The 17,525-nt window shown below is 41.5% G+C and overlaps 1 long non-coding RNA gene across 5 annotated transcripts; it reads right to left on the bottom strand.

Moving 5' to 3' along the window:
* Window positions 1-327: 327 nt before the first annotated feature.
* Window positions 328-9,894, bottom strand: LOC143272314 (uncharacterized). 5 transcript variants are annotated; one of them, XR_013049778.1, is made up of 7 exons: window positions 8,185-9,892; window positions 6,504-6,699; window positions 6,326-6,424; window positions 5,301-5,400; window positions 4,190-4,273; window positions 3,470-3,850; window positions 328-1,033 (listed from the first exon to the last, which is right to left on the bottom strand). It is a non-coding gene; the product is annotated as an uncharacterized LOC143272314 (long non-coding RNA). The 5 variants fall into 5 exon arrangements; XR_013049780.1 differs by lacking the exon at window positions 328-1,033 and adding an exon at window positions 3,981-4,059 and having other exon boundaries at window positions 2,950-3,850; window positions 6,504-6,653; window positions 8,185-9,890; XR_013049779.1 differs by lacking the exon at window positions 328-1,033 and adding an exon at window positions 3,981-4,059 and having other exon boundaries at window positions 2,991-3,850; window positions 8,185-9,894.
* Window positions 9,895-17,525: the final 7,631 nt, after the last annotated feature.

Genomic DNA, 17,525 nt, shown 5'->3' on the forward strand with positions numbered 1-17,525 from the left:
TTGGATGGAATGAAGCCTGGTGGACAGAGGCTGTTATGCAGGATGTGCTTCCTCGTGCAACCCACGAGTATGGGGTAGATAGGTCTCACTGAAAAGGTTGAATGTGACATGGGAAGGTCCTGAGGTTTGGGAGATTGGGAGGAAGGTTCCTGGCCCAAGCCTAGAGCTCCTTTGGAGTGAAGACAGAAGGCCAGACTAGAATGGTGTATGGATGTGGGACCCAAGCTAAATCCTCTGGTTATGGGAAAGGCTAGACGGTGAAGGAGGCTGTGGTAGTCTGGATACCAAGTGGGGTGGTAAATGCAGTGAAGAACACACGAGGCTCACTTGGGACTGTGTGCATTTGTCACATTTATTGTAGTCCTAAATTAATCGTTGTTTTGGGAAAGTTAGCATGAATAGCTAAAATATCTGCTTTGGAAGGACTGAAAAGCTGTTTCTAACATCCAGTGGAGTGTTTTGTAAGTTATCTGCCATGCCAACACAATTCCCCATTAGGTAGCTTGCTGTGCATTATAGTGAAATTGGGCAAGAGATGACAATTCAGAAACTTGTGAATGCATCTGATCTCTACACCACAATTCTTTTTTGTTTGTTCTCTCTTTCATTTATTCATTTTTAAAATATGGATCTTTTTTTTACTTTTAAATGGTTTATAATTTATTTTTTATTTTATTTTACAACACCATTCAGTTCAACATAATAGCCACAGATTCCCCTGTTCTATGGATCTTGCTGTGTGTTCCATTCTGGCCTGGAAATTGCTATGTTCTTGGCTTGGCAACTAAAGATTCTCCAAACTCAGTCTTTTTCATAAATGCTGGGATTATTAGTATGTGCCACCCCTCCATTCAATATTATATTCAATGCCAAATCTGGTAGCCCCCAAATGAGAGCCACTGAGACTGCTAAGTGATAGTATTGTTCTGTCTTATCATTTGCTCAGTATGATCTATAGGATTAGAAATGATATTAAAGGAAATCCTGGCATGTCCAGATTTCTACCAACAACATAGGGCTGTCCAATGGCTCCCTGAAAAGGAAAAGTATAGATTAGAATTATAAATTAAAGAAAGATAAAATTGTTGAGAGAGAGAGTGAACAGGTGGGTGTGGCATCTAACGGGACCTTCGTGTCTTGTAGAGGCTTGGAGCTAGAGAACAGCTTCAATTCAGGTAACTCTTGGGACACAATTGCTGGGAGCATCTCTTCAAGAACTCAGAAGTGAGCTGCATCATGTTCAAACTGATAAGCTCATCAAGGACTTTGCTTAGAAAGCTACTCATGGGCATGCTTCCCCATCCAATGCAGAGAGCACTGATCCATGGTATTCTGAGTAAGCACTGTGTGGTCTGACCCGTGATTAACGAGAATGACCCTGGCTATAACAGCAGAAGGTTACCTTTTGCTTCTGCCAAAAATCAAAAGGCATTCTTTTATGCATGATGGCTAATACCTATGATGCCATGTACTTAGGAGGCCGACGCAGGAGACTAAAAAGCCAAGGTCATTGTTGACTACCACGGAGTGCAAGGCCAGCCTGAGTTATAGTCCCTTACTCAAAAGAGTGAAGTTCAAGGATACACTGGGGTGCAGAGAAAGTCAGCTGCAGGCCAAGCATGGCTGTGTAGGGAAAACTTGTCTCAAAAATTTGAAAATCATTTTGGAAAAGTTGCAGAAGCTCAGCCTTGAAGGACTTGCCTGGCAAGGGAATGCTGCCTAACAGTTTCCTCCTCCAAGACTACACATTCCATCCTTCAAGGAAACTCCTTAAGCAAGAAGGTTTAAACAAACAAACAAACAAATAAACAAAAACCAGCAACTCAAAATAGCTTCTGGTAGTCCCTGAAACTGATCAGATTCACTACACCCTTCCCCACCAGAGCAATTGGAACAGTTGCCAAGAAGACTGCCAGAGAAGCCATGGTACAAAGAAGTCTCTCAGACAAACAGCTTCCTAGAAGAAGCAGAAGCCAGCTGAGCTGCCTGGAGGCAGTTTAGCCCAACTGAGACATCAGAAAGGACACTGTCCAACCTGTTGGGCTGCCTGCAGGCTGTGCAGTGTGCTCCAGGTTCCCAGCTTTGTGAGATGTCACTGATTCTGAGGTGAGCTTTGGTGATGCAGCTGCCTTTGAGTTATTTCTGCTCCTGTAAGTAACTCCTTACCCATACTCTTGTAAGTAACCCCAATAAAACTCATTGCTTCGCCTAGTTGGTCTTTGGTGGTATCCGTACTTTGGTCTTTTGTGAGTTCCCTAAATGGGGTTGAGTAGATGTGTGTGTTGCATCTCCCCAGGAAACGTTTTGTCACACAACAGGAAAGAACCTAACTTTCACCCCTAAAACTAAAAAGAAGTTACCTCTTTCTGAGTCCCATCCATCAGTATATTATGTGTTTAAAAAGAAAAGAAGAAAAAAAGCTGTGTCAGACATCAATGAGGAGGTGATGGTACAAACAGGACACTTGGGTCCTGACATAGGACATTAGTTATTATAACCTGGAGGGTCAATGTTGCTGAGAATCGAAGACCATTACATGTAAGATTTTTACATAAAACAAAGCTCAGTCAGAGTGGCATTAGTCTGCATTTTTACAAAACTCTTAATGTATGTTTCTTCTTAATTTAATGAATTTACCTATGTCCACATGGGGGGATATGTTCACATGAATGCAAGTGCCTGAAGGAACCAGAGCTGGAGTTACAGGTGATTGTGAGCTGCCTGGTATGAGTGCTAGGAACTGAACTTCAGTCCTTTGGAAGAGCACTATGTATTAACTTCTGAATATATGGTTCAATTAAAGATTGCTGGAAGCTGGATCCTCCACCTCCATTTATTCTTTTTTTTTTTTTTGAGAATTTCACCCAAGTACTGTATTTATATCCTTCTTACCCCTCCTCTCTCCCCTCTCCAACTCCTCCCATCCCCCATTTCCTCTCAAATCCATGATCTCTTTTTTCTTTAATTATTTTTGATACGCACGCACGCACGCACGCACGCACGCACGCACGCACGCACGCGCACACAACTTACTACATCCATTTAGTGTTGCTCATATATATGTGTGTTTAGGGCTGACCACTTGGGACTGGATAATCTATTAGAGGGCTCTACCCTGGAGAGACTGATTCTCCCTTTCTCAGAAACCATTGATTTCATGTAGCATTTCATCATTCAGGCTTGCATGCTGACTGGTGGTGTCATTATGCAGGTCTTGTTTAGATAACCTTGTTGTTGAAATTTCATGGCACAGCTTCCATGCCATGTCTAGAAAATACTATCTTGCAGCAGACACCCTGTTCCTCTGACTCTTAACAATCTTTCCACCTCATCCTCGGAGGTCTTCCCCAGGTTGAGTAGTAGAGTTATCCACTGGGGTTCTCTGCATTTTGATCATTGTGGATCTCTGTAATAGTTCCAACCTGCTGCAAAAAGAAGCTTCTTTGCTGAAGTTGAGAGCCATACTTACCAGGGAAGGCTGGTATAGGAGCTCTGGGACTGGAGGAGAACTGGAATGATGCTGGAAAGCTCATCAGATAAGGCTGGTAGGCAAGCTGTGCCTCTTTCTATTTTTTTTTTTCCAGACAGGGTTTCTCTGTGTAGCTTTGCGCCTTTCCTGGAACTCACTTTGTAGACCAGGCTGGCCTCGAACTCACAGAGATCTGCCTGGCTCTGCCTCCAGAGTGCTGGGATTAAAGGCATGCACCACCACTGCTTGGCAGCCTCTTCCTATTTTAAACAACAGTAGTGGTGTGTAGCTGTGGATAGCCAGGAACTCACTTGGTAGACCAGGTGGCCTTGAACTTGAGGCATTCCTCCTGGCTCTGAATATGAACTCCTTTATTCACTTCTGGGAAAATAAGAATAGGAGAAGATGCTACCATTGCTCCAGAAAACAGTTTAAGCTTCATAAGGTCCCTGAAAGCACAATGCGGATCCCAGACATGGCAAGCATTCAGAATCTAAGAACATCAACTCACTGTATCTAACTAAAAACGCTAGAAAAGTAGGCCATGCTCTCCTACTCCTCATTCAGTGCAGGAATGAAAGAATCCTACCCTAGAAGAAAGAATAGTCGTGTAAATTCTTCAAACTCCAGAAAGGTTATTCTACTTCTGTCTAGAATGAAACTAGGATTTCTTAATCTTCAATCAGAAGTTCAAAAAATGTTTATTGTTGTTATTGTTACCTGAGATAAGGTCTTTACACGTAGCTCTGACTATCCCAGAACTCACTTTGTACACCAGGCGTTCAGTAATCTTGAGACTATTCCCTAAAACATTATTATTTAAATATTAAATAATTAAAATATTAAAACTCCCTTAAAATTATTAAAACCGAGTCATCAAAGTTGATCTATCTATGATGAAATTTAAATTTCAGATTGTCCAAAGAGTAGCTCCTTGATTCATAAATCAAGAAGCAAAGGGGAATTTATTTTCGAGATAGGGTCTCTCTACATAGCCCTGGCTATCCTGGAACTTACTACATAGACCAGACTGGCCTCTGCCTCCCAAGTGCTGGGATTAAAGGTGTGCACCACCACAACCGCAGAATTTTAATTTACAAGTCATTTTCACTTTTTTTCTCAGCTCCACATAAGTTTTTTTTATAATTATACTGGCAACATTTTAGAAGAAATATGAATTAGATCACAACAGAAAGAAATAACACTTCAAGTGAACTAAAAATTATATATAAATTTAAATGTACATGCCACCACAGCAGCACCTTTATTGTTGTGTCCAGAGTCCAGACCCCCAAAAGATCACTAAGAGACGGAATCTGATGCAAAAAAACAAAAAGTCTTTCATACGAATTAATTCAGGCCTCTCCGTCCAACCGACTGATGCAGGAGAGGCCCAGAGCAGCACAGGGTGAGGGTTTTTATAGTGGCTAGACAATGGGGGGACTTGGGGGATTCCAAGATGGCCTAGTTACAGGCCTGGGATTGGCTCAAGCCCTGGCTAGGAGTACCTAGACTGAGCTGATTGGCTCTCTTGGGAATTGCAATATTTTAGTCTCAGCAGAGGGACACCTGGAGTTGTTTGTCTGCTTCTGATTGGCCCTTCCCTGTGGGATGAGGTGTTCATGGCTCTCTCTGTGACTAGGGCAAAGGTCAGGGGCAGTTGGGGGGAATAGGGGAGCATCCTGCTCAGGCCTTTTAGCTGTGGCTGCAATTCTGCTGAGGCCTGGGTCTCTTGTTATGAGAATGTATTTGCTAATATATATATTATTGGTGAAATTATTAAGGCCACTCCACGTAGTTAAAAGGATATTTATTTAATGGCGTAACTTACAAATTAAGGGATAAGTAGGTCGCGGGGTCTGGGGAAGGTGTATCACAGTCCAGCAGTGTTCTCTGGAGCTCTGCTTGGTCCATCTCCACCATTCACGGTCCTGGAACAGAGAGCACACTGGCCCATCCAGATCTTGGGTCTCCAGGCGCCTCCCCTGGCCCTGCCTCATAGGCGTGACAGTTGCCAGAGTCTCAATGGGGGTTGGAACTTCCAGATCCAAGCTGGAATGGCTACCCACTACAATATATAACCAGGTGAATATTCTTATTCTCAAAAACGCTTTCTTATAATTAGTTATTAGATTTTTGAAAGATTGAGACTAATGTATTAATAGTAAAAGTTAGCAACATTAAACTATTATTTTGGTAGGCTATATATATTTGCTTTTGCGGCACTATTTTACAAAAGTCAAATATCAAAACAAACCCACTCCTCTGTTTTGCAATGCTGCTATGGTATTTATTTATTTTTTTTAAACAAGTAGGTTTATGAGCTACTTCACAGATTGTACCTAGGTAACAGCTGTGTTATTTGTTTAAAAAAATATGAAGCCATTGGATTATTTTCCCAAAGAACCACACTTTCTAAGCACTATGTCTTTTCCTCTGTTGCTACTTATTTTCCTGGCCAGTTTCTATGCATCTCTTGCGTTCTTTATTTTATTGAGAGAGAGTCATGCACAGTCCCTGGTGGCCTTGAACTGGTGGCTGGATAACTTAGCACAACCTTCGAATCTTGATTCTCATGCTTCTACCTTCTAAATACTGGGATTACTGATGTGGATCTCACCTGGGTCTGTTTCCTATTTTTATATTATTTCTTTTTCATCCTTCCAAGTGTGTCCCATAGCTAGAATAAGAAGTTGTTTATAAAAGATGTTCAAAACTTAACATTGTAAACTTAGAATCCCTCTGTGCCTCTTAGTGCCTTGGTGATTGGTCATTTCTAGTTTATTGAGATTATTGTTCCACTCCCTTTATGCACCACATTTAAATTTTATTTTATTTTTACTTATGTGTGAGTACCTGCAGAGGCCAGAAGAGGGCATCCCAATCACCTGGAGCTGGAGTTTCAGGTTGTTGTGAGACTCCAGACATGGATGCTGGGAACTGAATTCTGGTCTTCTGGAAGAGCAGGAGGCACTCTTAACCACTGAGCCATCCCTCTAGCCCCGATTATACCATATTTTGCTTGTCCACTTACCTCTGGAAGGACAGAGTTGTTTCTCCACATCTGAAGGACTTTATTAAACTTTATTAAACTTTATTAAACTTTTACTGTTGTTCACATCAGTCAACAAGTTTAGCATAGCTGGGAAACTAGACTTCCTTGTTGTAGACAGGAACTCAGTTACTGGGAGAAAGAAAAAGAGGGATTTTCCTGGCCTGTCGGGTGTTTCCTGTGAGAAAAGAGATCCAGAGGAGAGGGGAACAACAGAATCTTGATTTTAAGGATTTTAATTCCGGATTCAGTTTAGTGATGGGCAAGTCCTGACTGGATTTAAGTCAGTTATAACACTCAGGTAGTCAGCAATCCATGGGAGGGAAGTAGGTGTTGCCATGGTGTGATATTATGTGGGGATAACACATAGGTGATGTGTTTCTTTCTATTCTTTTGTGCTTCTTTTTGCCTTTTATACATTCTCATTGTTAATAAGTTGACTCTGGTTAGATCTTGAAGCAAATTTTAATTCCCAGATGGTATATGATTACTCTGTTTATGGAAGTCTACTGACATGATGTTTTGCACCTAGAAAACCTTTATGCCCATCATAATGTATTGTTAAATGATTTACTTCAACATTAATAATACACGCATATATCGTAATTGGTGGCACCAGAATACAGTACAAAGTCCCTTACATCTACTCCCTATGCACACTGGGTGGCCTGACAGTGTAAATGTTATCATTTGGAAATCCTCTGTGAGTCACAAAGTAAAGACAGGTGTATTATTCTTGTTAATATTTGTTCTTTAGCCAAGAAATCTGAGTCAGCAAAAAACACCTTATTGGGCAGTTGGGAGTAATCAGTGATTTCTGGGTAAGATGTCAGCTCATTGTAACAACAGCCATTTACTCAAATTCTAATGGCTTCAAGGTTTGGGCTGGGAATGTTTGGTCCACATGGCATCAGTCAGGCTCCCTCTTAGGTTTGGCTTGGACTTATTCACAATCATAAAGTAATAGCATCTCAGTGACCCTATTCATGAGGTATGTGCACTGTCACTTCCACCACATTCTCTTGGTAAAAGAATTGCCAAAACAGTACCAAGTTGATGATTAGAAAGTGACTTCACTTCTTGATGGGATTTATTGTAAATAAGCTGTTGCTACTTTTAATCAACCTCAGAGTGTTTAATAAAGTCTTTGCTTATATACGTCTGGCTACATGGTTTATACGTCTAAGAAACTTGTCTTTCTATTTTTTTTATTCTGATGAATACATGTGCATAATAAAATTTACTTGATTAAAAGTATAAACAAAATCTAGAAGAAAAAACTTAATGAAAAAGAATGAGCTAGGTGTTACATATTTATAACTTTTCTTATTGCCATAACAAAATATCTGGCAGAAACAGCTTAAGGGAAGAAGGGCTTATTTTGGTTCACAATTTGAAGGAATACAGTCTACCGTGCAGGGAAGACATGAGACAGGAATGTGAGGTAGTTGATCACATTGCATCCAAACTCAAGGAGCAGATAGAAATGCATGTTTGTACTCAGCTAGCTAGGGCCCCAACTCATCAAATGATGCCATCCACAGTTAGAGTGGGTAATCACGCCCTAATTAACCTAATCTAGATACTTTCTCACAGGTATTGGAGTAATTATTTTGGCCACTCCACATAGTTAAAAGGATATTTATTTAATGGCGTAACTCACAAATTAAGTAATAGGTAGGTCGCAGGGTCTGGGGAAGGTGTATCACAGTCCAGCGGTGTTCTCCGGAGCTCTGCACAGTCCACCTTCACCGTTCAGCGTCCCGGCACAGAGAGAGCACTGGCTCATCCAGCTCTCAGGTCTCCAGGCGCCTCCCCTGGCCCCGCCTCGTAGGCGTGACAGTTGCCAGAGTCTCAATGGGGGTTGGAACTTCCAGATCCAAGCTGGAATGGCTACCCACTACACACAGGCATGCCAGGGGTTTGTCTCTTCACCTATTCTAGATCCTGTAGTTAATAATATTACCTATTAGAGGCTGTGATTGTATTTTATGTTAACATCCTGACTTCAGGCAGTGGAGCTTTAGCTCAGCTGCTTGCAGTGAGTCTTTTCTGTGTCCCACCAGCCTGCTCCCAATTAATGACACAGAGACTTCCTATTAATTATGAAAGCTCAGCCTATAGCTTAGGCTTGTTCTAACTAGCTCTTATAACTTAAATTAACCCATTTATATCAATATATATTCTGTCATGTGGTGTTATATTTCTTCCATCTTGCACCTCCTGCTTCCCCTCTGTGTCTCCTGGCTTCTGCTGTGTTCCTAGATGCCTCCTCCTCTTCATTTCTCTCCCTGGAAATCCCACTTATGCCTCCTGCCTAGGTAAGGACCATTCGGGTTTTTATTACACCAATCACAGCAATACATCTTTACACAGTGTACAAATATCCCACAACATATCCACTTTTGACTAAGTAAAAAGGAAAGGTTTTAACTCTAACATAGTAAAATTATATACAATAAGAAAAATTATCAGATAGGAATTACATTTACAGTGCCCACTCTATTTGTATTTGTCAAATTCAGAGAAAGTACTGTATTATCTATCTTATCTTAGTAAGCCCAGAGTTTCATACCTAAACTACTTTTTATCATAACTTGTATTACCATCCTAAAAAATATCTTTTTAGACCTTAAAACATCTTAGATAAACAGCTTAAGCTTTTATGTTTCTCAACCTTATAAACTTAACATCTCTTAAGTAAGTTACTTTTCGAATTTTCTGAATTATAATTACCTAGTCTTCAACCCCATCAAAGATCTGAGAAGGATATGACATTACCTGAGTAAATAGGGCATGCAGAGTAAACAACTATAGAAATGACAGAGACAGCTGACTACCTGGACAGTCACCCAAGGCTCCATTGCAACATTGAGCATTCATCTTCAGCCTACAGGCCTAGAATATCTGACTGACTTTTCTGTGAAGCAGAAATTTTGAAGGACTGTCTTGCCTTATCTTGGCAAAGTTTAGCAGTCACCTTCTTTTGTGTCCTGTTTGTCCAATTTGGACAGCATGCTGTCGGCAGTCGAGGCAAGGGCAGTATCTAGCCCAGTTGTCTAGCTTTGCCACATTGAAAGCAAAATTCTATATGGAGGTTCTTTGATGCCCATCATCCTTTTTTGAAGGAAATTGGAGCTGCCAGAAGCAGGTATGTCTTACTGTATGCCTTATGTTATTAAAATATTTTAAATGCCATATTCTTTGGGTCTTTAAAGTATTTGAAGACTATCTATCTATTTAAAATATATCCCTGTTTGACCTTAAAACATACCTAACATGACTATAAGTTTGATTGTTATAGATGACTAACTACTAACCTATCTTTCTTTATCCTAAATAGCTTTCAAGGGCCAAAACTTTACATTTTTCAATGAGCCACATAGGTACAATACCTTAAACAAGAGAAGAAACATATACGGTATAATAAAAATAACTTCAAATTTGTATCAATATATAAAAATCCATACCAATGTAAAAAATTTGAGACTAGTGGTTGTTCAAAAATAGACTCAACAGGGGTTAGGGATTTAGCTCAGTGGTAGAGCACTTGCCTAGCAAGTGCAAGGTCCTTGGTTTGATCCTCAGCTCTGAGGAAAAAATAGACTCAACAATCCACCCTTTAATCCCATTGTTTCTATACTATATTCCCTCTTTTTCCCTTCAGAAAGAGATCCCTGAATCTAATCTCCTTTGTTCAGCTTTTTTCCTGACCATGACCAATAATAACTTGTAACCAATTCCCCTAAATGATGACAAACATCCATAACCCAATGAATGACCAAAAACAACCCACTCCAACTCTTGGGAATGTGTACATCATGTTCTCTAGAATGATTTCTGTTGTTTGGGGGTGATGACATCTTTAGGGGACCCTGACAAAATTGGGATAATGGTCAAGTCCTGGGAGAGCTAGCTTTATTATTTTTTCTTTAGTCTCTGTGTGATAGAAAAGTATAGAGCTTACCTGAAGGATTGGCTAGATAGTCTGTGAGGCTGGGCCATGTCAGCTAGCAGGTTTGAAGTTGTTGTGGATGCAGAATTTTGAGGAAACTGCAAAAAAGGCATTCTGAGAGGCTGGATCACCTGGGCTACTTATCTTTATTGCTGTTTGGTCCTTTTTTTCTGAAAACACATAAACTTTTAAAGGTAACATATATATCTGCATTAACACAAGTATGGATTGTGTGGTGTGCACAAGACCACTAAAGATGATTTTCTGTCTTATGTTTGTGCAGGTAAAATACATCTGTCAACTTTATAAATCCTTTTGGGCTATATAACCAAACTATAAATCTCCATCCATGTTATATGAAATGATGGCATGTAATAATAAGTCATGAGGACTCTGTAGCCAACAAGACTTATCATGTCTCATCCAGTCTCAGAGCTGTTCCCATAGTAGAGGGATCAGCATATATCCCTGTCCTGTAGTCTTTCTTAATTTCTTTCTTTATGTCTGTAGCCAAGTGTAGATGTAACCAACCGTCTTATTAAATAAGAAACACAAAACCAATACAGAGATGAAAGCCAAGAGGTCAGAGCAATAGCTAAGAGCTAAAAACCTTACCCTTCACTGTCATGGTGATCCTACCTCTCCGAAAGAGAGCTACTTCCTGTGTCTGTCTTTTTTTTTTTTAATATAGTTTCTGTTCTGCCTTCTCATTGGTTGTAAACCCAACCACATGACCTCCTAATCACTGCCTGTCTGTATAGACTTCCAGGTCTTCTATGGTTGGTATTGAGATTAAAGGCGTGTGTCTCCAATGCTGGCTGTATCCTTGAACACACAGAGATCTACCTAGCTCTGCCTACCAAGCGCTGGGATTAAAGGTGTGTGCCACCACTGCCCAGTTTCTGTTATGGTTTGCTAATAGCTCTGACCCCCAGGGCAACTTTATTTATTAACATACAAATCACATTTTAGTACAAATAAAATATCACCATAGCCAAGATTTTCAGGTCTCCCTCTAATCAAATCTGATCTTTATTAATTTTGTAGAGAGCCATAACTTTTTGTTTCCTGTGAAAACAAAGGCATAACCTCTCTTGAAACCAAGACATCTCTAAAATATCTAGGCTGGTTTAATTCAGCAGTCCCTTTCATAATCCAATGTCTCTCAGCAGCTGCCATTTGCTCATCAGCATTCACAAAATTCAAAGTCAACAAAGCACCATATAGGATCCAGATGCCCTGTGTATTTCCTATCTTTATGTGGCTTCTTTCTTTTATAATACTTTACTCTCTCTTTAAAGACTCTATTATTTTTAAACTATTTTTCCTATGACTGTATATACCCAGTTTTTACTGCACACTTGCAGCCTTCTCTGACCATGTGAGCCAAGCCTTAAACCCACATGTGGCTCCATACATGGATTTGGCTGGCTCTAGCCCACATGCAGGAGCCAGAGCCATGTCTCTGTACAGTGTGGCCTATGTGAGAGACTGTGGACTAGAAAGCCATGTCTGGCTCCATGTTTGTGTGTTTGGAACTTTTCTTTTTAAGCTTTCTCAGGTCCTATGTGGAAATATATGCCCCCATGTTGGATACCATATGTAAGGAGTCTTTCTCAGTCCCTCCAGCCATCTTCCAAATAATGACACAGAGAGTTTTATTAGTTATAAAAGTTCAGCCTATAGCTTAGGCATGTTCCTAACTAGTTCTTATAACTTAAATTAACCCACTTGTATTAATCTATATCCTTGCCACATGGCTTAACCTCTCTTTCAACTTGAACCTCCTGTTTCCTCTCCATGTCTCTTGGCTTCTCCTGCATGCCTAGATTCCTCTTCCGTTCTCTGCCCAGAAGTCCCACCTATTTCTCCTGCCTAGCTATTGGCCATTCAGCTTTTCTATTACACTAATCACAGCAACACATCTTCACACAGTTTACAAATATTCTGCAACAGTCAGTAGAATATTTGCTTAGCACGCCCACTCCTCTGCTTTGTAATGCTGCCACAGAATTTATTTTCATGCATTTTCTCTCTAATTTCATGCATTTAGTTCTCTGATCTCAGCAGGAGTGATGAAGAGATGTGGAAGGTGTCAGTGTACTCTGGGTGCTGGTGTATCTGGAAGGTATGTATTTAGCCCTTCCTTCTCAAGGCCAGGCTTTCTGCCCCATTATTCCAGCCCCATAAAATAATGATTTCCCAAGGCTTCTATTCATCCTTTCTTTTCTTTTCTCTCTACTATTCCTAGGGATTATCTCTCTTATTTACATTTCCTGGAACAGGTTCTGATTTACTCAAATCAGCATTGATAGGATTCTTGACTACAGAAGTCTCCTAGAGCTTCTGGAAACAAATATATCAGAATCCATATATAAAAGAGCAGACATTCACTGAAATCAGGCTCCAAATCATGATTGGGTAAATGGTACTATTGTTTGTTAGATATTTTGCACTGGAAGTATGACATGCTTCCCTTATTAGCTTGGCTATAAGGTAGTGAGGGAATTTTAAATACATAGTTTGTGAGAATAATTTGGCTATGAGGAAGCAGAGAAGATGGCTTCAATATTATCTGTGCTGTTGGTATATAGGGTTCAGATATCCTGAGGTGAAATAATGTGACAGTTCACCTTAGTTTCCCTTTCTTAAGGCAGAAAGTACAGAAGGCTGCCTCTTGCTCATATTGATTCTCATAGCATTTCTTCTTTGGCATTGCGCTAACTCTGTCTTACTTGGTTTTTAGCCCCATGGCATACATTGTTTTTCTCTTCCATTTATCTCTGGACAGGTGAATGAACCCATTAAGGTTTGGCTGACCTTGGATACTGTGTTGGTTAGTTTCTGTTGTGAAATACTTATCAGAAAGCAACTTAAGAGAGTGTATAGGTTTTCTGGCTTACAGTGTGGGAGGGCATAGTCCACTGTGGGGGGAGGGCCTGTTGGAGGAATAGAAGGCTTTGTGCTCGAATCGGGAAACAGGAAGAAATAAGAAATAAATTCTGGAACTCCGCTGGGCTTTTCCTTTCCCTCTTTCATTCAGCCACCTCTTAGGAATGTGCCACTGCCATCGGGGTAGGTCTCCCTCTCTGTTACTGCTACCAGGAGACACTTCCATGAGGGCACTCAGAGGAGGTGTGCCTCAGTAATGTCCTAGATATTTTCTTATTCTAATCATGTTGATGATAAAAATGGACCATAACAGATATGGACAGAGCCATTGCACCCAGGCATATCAACAAGAGAAAAAGGTCAGAATGGTCCTCTAGGAGAAGCTGAAGGAGTGTGCTGAGAAGCACTAGGAGCTCTTTGAACTAGCCAGGTATGGAGGAGACCCGGGTATATCACGATCCTGGAAGATGTTATTCATGCTAATTGATTGAATTTCAACTGTATCCACTAATTGGAGATATTTATCAAGAAACCAAATGAGTAGAACATAGATGTAAAGCAGCTAGATTTAGTATTGGGGTGGGGGGCTTTCCTGTTTTGCTGAAGGCTAGGACAGCCTGTTCTATGCTTTCACTGCTCACAGAATTAAGATGCACAGGAAGAAAGTAGAGGCGAGCACATAAGAGTTTCCTAAACAGAGCATTTCCCAAGGATTCCTTAGGAATGGAGTTCCTGGTCATTGGTGGTGCTGGAACACTAGCCAGACTGTGGTGCTGTAACACCACACAGTGGTCTCTAACCTCAACTAGACTTGAGAGCCTCTGGCTGACCCAGGCTGCAGTTCCTGAACCAGCGCCATCCTCTCTTCGGCAACCCAAAGCCCACAACTGCATTTGTCCTGGCAGTTAGACATGGCCTTGGCTGCCAGCCCAGGCTCACCCCATGCTGAAGCAGCACAGGCCTCCACTGGGGCAGAGCAAACCCTTCAGCTCCTCAGAGTTGTGAGTGCACAGCTCCTTGTCTGGTGAATTCTTAAGGGATGATGGTGCCGGCTGATAATTATGAGGCCTGTGTTTACACGCTTGTCCCAGAACTGGGCTTCCAGCTTCCTGGGAGAACGGAGTGAAGTCACAAGACTCCAGAGCCTGAGAGCTACCACAGAGACACTGGCTTTCCAGTGCTGTTCATTCATAAACAGATGAAGCCAAGCTCAGAGAGATGTTTCGCTTCAATGATGGAGTCAGAGAAGGAGCAGGAAGGTTCATTTTGTGAGGTTACTATTCCCTGTCAGAGCTCGGGCAAAAGTGATGATTTCTGTTCTTGTGTTTCTAAGGTTTTTTGTGTATTGTGTTGTGTTGTGTTGTGGTGTGTGTTTCCTGGTTTGTTTGTGTTTTTGCCTATTTGTTTGCTTTCCAAAGACACAGAGAGAAGGGTGTAGAGTTGGGTGGGTGGGAGATGGAAAGAATCTTGAAGACGTTGGAGGAGGGGAAACCACTATCAGAATATACTGTATAAAAATTTTCAATTCAAAAAATGAAAGAATTGGTCACTGAAGGGACCCAGGGCCTTTAGAAACTTCTGCAGTTTGCCATTAGAGAAAGAGCCTGTCTCTAGAGCTGCAGCTTCTCTGAGGCAGGCAGAAGGGGGAACTTACTTTGGAAGATGTAGAAATATAAATATTTAGAGGATCGTGACCTCCAACTTACAGGTCCCTCCTCCTGTCTCTGTACTTGTGAGAGGACACTTGACAGGCTGTGTGTTCTGAAGACCATTGTGAGTAATGTACATGGCAAATTTGTATGTGTGTGTATTAGAGAGACAGAGAGAAACAGAGATAGAGAGACAATGTGTGTGTGAGTGAGAGAGAGAGAGAGAGAGAGACAATGTGTGTGTGAGTGAGAGAGAGAGAGAGAGAGAGAGAGAGAGAGAGAGAGAGAGAGAGAGAGAGAGAGAGAGACTAGGTTGCCTGCTGAGGTCTGTGGGAGTATACAGCAAGTGACAACTAGTGTTTGACAAGTCGACCCACAAGATGGATAACTCCCTGATGGGGAGCCCACCTGGCAAAGCCGTGGGGTCACTGGCTGTGGAAACCAGTTGTTTTCTGTCTGTAACTTTCTCGGATGCCACTGTTATGTCTCCCTAATAAGAACAGCTGTGGGTGCTTTCCACAGCCAAAGGGTAGTGTGTTTTCCATCTCTGGGCACACATTTAGCTGTGGATTTCTGTGTAAGCTGTATAATTCTGATGAACAGAAATATTACCAGAATATTCTTCTTTACTGACACATTTTTCAAAGACCTTAGAATTAGTTCAAAACAGACTAACCTGCCCCTGCAGAATATACGCAAAGACTAATTTCCAGGTGTTGTTTATTGCTAAATCAAGGCCAGGCTGTTTACATCAAGTCATAGTCCTTGCAGTAGCTCCCTTTCTGCACATACCGCTCAAGGTTCAGCCAATTGTTTACTGTCTGGGACCCCTCACCAACTCAGAGCTACATGCGTGGGTCAATGTGACATTACTAGCCTAAGAAAAACTACTTATCTTGTGTTTTGAGAATGAGTAGGGCCCTGAAAATGTAACTTACAGTTTTCCAGAGTTTGGCTGAGGGTGGAGCAGCAGTGGTGGTGTGGAGAGAGATGGCTGTGTAGAGCTATGTGAGAGCTGCAGTGTGTGTGTGTGTGTGTGTGTGTGTGTGTGTGTGTGTGTGTGTGTGTGTGTGTGTGTGCATGCTGGGTGAGAGATGAAGATGAAGAAGACATATGAGAGAAGTGTGAGGGAATGAGTGGGTGAAAGAGTGAGTAAAGAGTGAGTGAATAATGTAGAAGAAAGGTGTGTAGACATGTGTAAACAGATGTAACTGTGTATAGAGATGTATGGCTGTATGTATGCAGAGACAGATGTATGTAGCTGTATGTGTAGAATGTAGCAGTGTGGGGATATGTAGCAATGAGGAGACAGGAAAGTTAGAGAAATTCTTAAGATGAAGTAAAAGAGAAAGTTAACATCAGAAAATGTGTGTTTTCTTATTTTACCAGTCAGAACCTCATTTCTAAATACCCTCAGAAAAAGTCTAGTCCTCGCCACCTTCGTGGATTTTCTTGCATTACCCTGGGGGTGGTCTTGGAGCAGGCTCTCCACAAGGCCCCTGATAGCTGCTAGAGCCAGCCTGGATCTTTTTGCAATCTTCCTGCTTCAGACTCCTCAGTGCTAGAAATAAATATCCGCAACATCAGGCTAGCTCATTATTACAAGTATTGTTTTATAGTTAACACCAGGAGAAGAGGTTCTTAGAGAGCACAGGCTGGCCTTGTGGATATTTTTATTCTCACAAATCTGCTTCCCTCTAAGATTCCACAGCTCTCGTCTTGGTGGGAGAGTATAATGGTGAGAGTGGGTCATGAATCCAAGGACTGGAGTAAGAACATCATGGGAAGGCAGAGGAAGAAATGAGTCCAGCAGCTACACAGCCAAGAGCCACAAGGATTCCAGCAATCACCAGAGTCAGGGAGAGTCCAGGCCGAAAACATCAAAGCCTCAAAAGCGAGCTCCACCCTTCTGCAACCTTGATGGAAGAGCAGGGATATCGAGCAAAAGAGTAGGAGGTGATTCCAAGGTGAGCAGCAGCAGGTAGAGACCACCGCTCCCTATTGTTGAATATTATTTTTAGATGTGTTATATTCATTTATGCTATGGAACATTTGTTTAATGATGCAAAGATGTGTTGTATTCTTTTATGTTGCCTTTGTTTAACTCTCTGAAGCTATGTTACTGTGCCTGTCTAAAACACCTGATTGGTCTAGTAAAGACCTGATTGGTCAATAGCTAGGCAGGAGAAAAAGGACAGGTGGGGCTGTCAGGCAGAGAGAATAAATAGAAGAAAAAGAGAAGGTGGAGTGAGAGAAGGAGAAGGAGAAGAGGACATCAGGGGCCAGCCACAAGCTACACAACCAGCCCCAGAGTAAAAACTAAAGAAAGATATATAGAATAGAGAAAGATAAAAGCCCAAAGGCAAAAGGTAGATGGGATGATTTAAGTTAAGAGAAGCTGGCTAGAAACAAGCCAAGCTAAGGCTGGGCATGTAGGGACCCATAGAGGCTCTCTAGTGAGACCTTCCTCAGGGTCAGAGAATCTGGGCTTGCTTTACCCAGCAGGGC

Source organism: Peromyscus maniculatus, chromosome 3 (assembly GCF_049852395.1).
Source record: "Peromyscus maniculatus bairdii isolate BWxNUB_F1_BW_parent chromosome 3, HU_Pman_BW_mat_3.1, whole genome shotgun sequence".
NCBI lineage: Eukaryota > Metazoa > Chordata > Mammalia > Rodentia > Cricetidae > Peromyscus > Peromyscus maniculatus.